Below are 6,000 nucleotides of genomic sequence, written 5' to 3'. Positions count from 1 at the left end.
ATGATTTTTTTTCCTGCACATTTTCCCACAGCCTAAAACAATGGCTAAAAATCATTTACTATTTCTTTCTATTCTAGTCATGCCTGAAGGTTCATACTTAAGTGTGCATCTCATATGTCTTCCAATACCATGACAAAAAAAAAAATCTATGCTTTCCAGAAGCTCACAATACAAAAAAGTGGCAGTAAAAATTATATTATTAATGAAATATTGACTGATAAAACGACCTACTCATAAATAAAATTTAGAGCCCTTAATCAGAAAACATTTGAGGGCTTTTCTTCTGGTTTCTATGTAAATAGACATCAAATGTTGGATGGATTTTAAATCCTGTGAAGAAAGTTCATAATACTGTATCTAAAAAACAGCAAGCATGTTTTAGGCATTAAATATAATTTGTTTGGTGAGGTTTTTTCCTCCCATATTGGGTTTATTCACACCTCTGAGTATTCACATATTGATGATCAAACAAACCTAGTAACAAAGCTCAGCCTTATTGAGTCTTCATGGTGTTCATTCAGTGATCAAGAGACTGAACTAAACAGTCATTTTTGATGGTCTCTCATAATTACTATGTGATGTCATCATACGGATCAGGCCTCCAGGAAGGTCACCCCTCTCTTTCAGGTGCAGTGCAGGTGATTAGCAGGGATTTTTGCATCAGCCAAGGGCCAGGGCCAGTGTCTGAAGACAGAAAACCTGTTCATGGCAGGGACGTTTGCTAGCAAACCTACAGTGAGACACAGCACATAGCCATGAAGGACGAGAGCTCATCTATTCATCAAGTGCTTCCAAAGGGTACAGGTGAACAGGAAAGTATTTGTGATTCAAAAATGTTTTCTGACAGTGCAGAAGAAAATACTCTTGGACATCTCTGACCACACATTTTTTAGCAGCTTTTCTATTAGTAACTCCCATCCATATGTGAAATGAAGGGCCACTTTCTATCCCTATAAAGTACATAATGAAATATTTGTCTGTTAGGCAGGTGACCCTTTTGCAGATACTTCTTGAACAAGAGTATTATTTACTGCATTAAATCCTTCGTACTTTGCACATAGTGATCTTTCTACAATACAGATTTTGTACAAGGCTCATGGAGTAAAATCAGAGGACATGGGACACATTCAAAGCTCTCCACTAAAACACGTGGTCCATGGTATCCTGCACAGTCCCTACAGCACCATCTTACCCAGCCCATTTTACCCTGATGATCTTTGCAATGTAGAAAGAATCCAAAGATTTCCGTTATATCAATCTTGCTCTTATTATTACCTCTTTATAAGAAAAAAGTACATTTGCTGACCACAATCAAAGATCTCCACACCTCTCCTCCTTTACTTGTTTTGGAAAGAAGCAACAAAATCAAGCAACTGATTTTCTTGACTATTTTGCATTACTCTAATTTAGAATATTTTGTTGAAATACTGCACTGAACAGGAAGCCTCTCCTTGTCCCCTGTGGGCATTTGTGATGAATTGATATACATGCTAAAGAAAGATTTGTGTTCCACATGGACCACAGCTTCAAAAATAGCAGCATCTCTGCAGTACAAAAGGTGCATTGCTCTGAGGGAATGTTCTACAGTCAATCTGATGACTTCTGTGACCTTTTTCAACGAGATGAGGAAGATCATAAGACCTATGCATTGCCCTCTCAGTCCCCAGCCTCAGAGCTGTCAATGCCTTGGTGAAAGCTGTAGCTGTACATACTTCCCTTGCAGCAGCTGCTATCTGACACAAAAGATGACTTTGAAGACAGAGCCAGGCCAGCCACAGTGCCAAATCAGCACAGGGCTGAATAAAAGCTTTAGACTGATAGCTGTGTTCTGATAATTACAACTATTAAAATATTTCCTGAATTTATCATTAGAAAAAGTAAGTCTAAAAATAATGATTCCTGTGTGCAGTGGTCCAGAATTTTAAAAGGTAACATAAAAATCCCAGTAATCATTGATTGCACATGGAGAGTGAAAACTGTTTAATGTCTAGGAGGAACAGCAAAGACATCTGGGGTTTCTTCTAAGCTCTGTCACAGATTTTTTGCATCTCCTGGGGCTGGCTACTTAAACTGTAGAAAACTGCTCAGCAGCTGCAGCCTGCAGCATGCTTTGGAGCCCTGGACCTTCACTTACTAAGAATGGAGATCCAGCTGGGACACACTGGGCTCTCTCATGGCCTTCAGGGGAAGAGGAGATTTCATCATCCCACACGGCTTGGAGTGAAAGCAAAGAAATCATCCAGAACCTGGGCAAAGTGTGCCTCAGCTTCTCCAGTACTGATCTCATCTAAGAATACAAGGACAGAGGAAAGGGAAGGCAATATAAGAAAAAATGATAGGAGAAGGAAAGATGGGAAAATCTCCAGCTCCAGTAGGTCCTAAAGAACTTAAAGACTTCACATTAAAATGACTGTAAAAGTGCAAAGAATTATTGTCTCCATATAAACAACTTTAAAATGTCTCATGGCTTATCTGGTTCTTCTCCTCAAGGTCGGGATTAATGAGCGAGAGACAGTATTCCTGTTTGGACTCAGACGTTTATTATTTCTTATCTATATTACAGTCTCACAGACCCTGAGTGCCTCAGCACACTAAGCTAACAGACTGGAGCTAACGAAATGGAGCCCCAGGTCTCTCTCTACAAGGCCTTTTAAGTGTAAACTACCCAATTATAAAATTCCAAGTAATTTATTTTTCTTTTTAACCCAATAACCAAACACCTGTGTTTTGCATTGCGGACCTTTCCACCCAATCACATAATATCCCCCAAACCCATGAAGAAGGAGATGAAAAAGCAAGGCAAGCCCACGCCCTAAAACCTCCATCTTGCTACATAAATATTACTATATCCCAAAACCTTAAACTCTAAATTTTCCACTATGTGACATAACACACTTCAATTCAAACTACACACCCATAATCCCAGTTCTATCACTCAATTTTGGAAGCCTTTTCCATGGTCTCAGGTCAAATACAGTTCTCCTGTGGGTCAGTGCCTGTCAGCACATAAAGCCTGAAATTCTCTGTGTCCAGGGTTCCAACACACAAGGTCTTTGTGCGTTATTCTAAGGGAAGAATGTGTTGCCTGAAACACATCAGGAACCAATGCTAAAGAGTGGCTTGCCTAATTTGGGAAGCTGGAAAATATAATAAGCAATAATACACCCTCAGAAAATTCCCTTCCTTCACTTGCTTGTTTGAACTGTGCCCCCAAAACCTGTACAGAGGTCTGAGTAGTGTCTTGGATTCTGACATTTCCAAAGTTTTAACTGACAGAGAGCAGAAATGCCACTGGAAAAAGGAGCATCAACAGATGAGAGAGGAATATGGGCAATTAGGCCTTCACCCTGACACATTTCCTCAGGGAAGCATGCTCTGGGAAGTCAGAAATGTTGCTTGAGCAGGGTCTAAAACCCCAGTGCAGAAAGCATTTAAACAGGTGCTTTTGATTTGAACAAGACTTGACCAGATACTTAAGCACAGTTTGATGAACTGACACTTGATGAATGAATGCAGAATCAGACCTTTACATTATTCAGTTCAAAGCTGCTTTTAAAGACATTTCACTTCGATGTTTATAATGCACACTTCTAGAAACATCACTATTCAATATAAACCTTTCTTTTTTTTTTTTTTTTCTTGACAGTGGCATTAACTCCTGAAATTAAATTAATTAGTTGCTAATTTTTACTCTGTAAAAATGTGTTGACACAAGGAGCATAATAAACAGTGGTTGGGTCAGATAAATAGTGAAGCATTTACCTGACCCCAAGCCATTATTATAATTAGCTTCCTCTGACACATTAAAGTGTGTTCTTCAATCTACCACTCACCAAACATCCTAAAGGACATCCACACAAACAGCACCCATTCACAGTTCCTGGCATACTGAGGAGAAGTGCTTTCTGTCCCAAACAGCACAGCAGAACGCAGTGCTAAGTCTTTCCAAGGCTTTAAGCACTGTGGGCATGGCTGTTCTTTCAAGTTTTACTGTTTTTCTATTTTTTTTTTTTTTTAAGCATCATTTTACAGGAGAGTTGGACATTCAATTTTCTGTCAGAACAAATAAAAAATTTCAACACCTCAGGAGCAACAACAGCAACAAATATGCAGTACTCATACAGAACTGCACCCACAGTGGAATCCTACAAGCCAACTGTGTATCGTGCTTATTGCCCTTTGTCATGAATTTCCTCTTATTTGAATATCTGGCAGTATTGTGGATGAAAAAAAAAGATTCAATTTAAAGAAGATTATCAGCTGTTCTGAGTTTTTGAGTCAAATGCCAGATCATTCCAGTTTTCCCTATAAAATACAAACAGGTTATTTTTATAATCTGAAGAATTCTAGATTGGTTTTTTCTCTTTTTTTAAACAAAGGAATACATGATGTCATGGACAAACAAATATTGTGCTAGTTTGTTTCTAATAACGGACACATTTTTTAAAGTAAGGATAACAGGAAAAAAACAAGATAAAAGGAAAAAAAGATGAAGTTAGTGTTGAATGAATTAATAGCAGGCAGGTGGCTGGGTGGGTGTCATGGCAGATAAACACTGAGATGAAGCCAAGGTAATTATAATTATAATCTGGCTAGTAATGCTGTCAGCTGAGGGTGTATAAAAACCTCGGTAAGTTAATACAGAGATGATCAGATCAACCTCCTTCCTGCCTGATCCCAGAAAACACAATCTTATATATTCAAACTGACATTTTATGCATTTTTATTTTCTGCATATTTCATGTATGTTTTAAGAGAGCTATTCTGTTGTAACCAGTTTAACCAACTTTCCACTCTCCTCATGAAATCCTGGAAAACATGAGTATGTAACCAGCTGAGTCTCTCCTGACCTCCATGTTTTGCTGGACAGAATTCACCACTTTCTATCATTCTCCTTCGCAGGCTTTCTCTCCCCACTGTGCTATTCACAGGGGTATAAAATGCTCAGGCAAACAGAAGTCAATGGCAGATGTGTCGGCAGCACTTCTTTCTGCAATTTTACTAAATGGATGAAGTCCATAAAAGCAGCCTTAATTAATGGAAACATTTTAAAGGCACTTATAATAAGCCGGGAAAACACCAGTTACCAATAGCAAACTTTATTAACACAGAATGATTAAAAATTATGTTCCTGAAGGTGACAAAAGATTTGTGGTGGGTTGACCTTGGCTGGGTGCCAGATGCCCACCAAAGCTGCTTTATAACTGGCTCCTCAGCTGGGCACAGGAGAGAAAGTATAATGAAAGGCACTTAGGTCAAGATAAGGGCGGGGACAGATCACTCACCAGTGACCATCATTGGCAAAACAGACTCCACTTGGGAAAATTTGTTTAATTTATTACAAATTACAGAACCAAACCATGGATAAATAAACCCGTATCTTACAACACCTTTCCCCCAACCCTCCCTTTTTCCCAGGATCAGCTTCTCTCCCAGTTTCTCTGCCTCCTCCATCCCAACAGGCTAGGGGGAGGGGAAATGGTGCTGTGATCAGTTCATCACATGGTGTCCTTCCTGCCCCTTCCTCCTCAGCAGGAGGACTCCTCATGCTCTTCTCCTGCTCCAGCATGAGGTCCACCCCACAGGAGACGGTACCCACAAACTTCTCCAGTATAGGTCTTTCCCATGGGCTATAGTTCTTTATGAACTCCAGCATGGGTCCCTTTCATGGGATGCACTCCTGCAGGAAGTCCCAAGTTCTGCCAGCAAACCTGTTCCAACATGGACTCCTTTCTCCACAGGGACACAGGTCCTGGCAGGAGTCTGCTCCAGTGCAGGCTTCCCATGGGGTCACACCCTCCTTCAGGCATCCCCTTCTTCTCCACGGGCTGCAGGTGGATCTGTGCTCACCCTGGGCCTCCACGGGCAGCAGGAGCACAGCCTGTCTCACTCAGCACCTAGAGCAGCCTGTCCCCCTCCTGCACTGACCTTGGGGCGTGTAGGGTTGATCCTCTCACATATTCCCACTCCTTCCTCCAGCAGCTGTTGCACCACAGTTTG

This window comes from Cyanistes caeruleus, chromosome 2 (genome assembly GCF_971803275.1).
Source record: "Cyanistes caeruleus chromosome 2, bCyaCae1.hap1.1, whole genome shotgun sequence".
NCBI classification, from domain to species: domain Eukaryota; kingdom Metazoa; phylum Chordata; class Aves; order Passeriformes; family Paridae; genus Cyanistes; species Cyanistes caeruleus.
Note: the sequence above shows the minus strand (reverse complement) of the source record.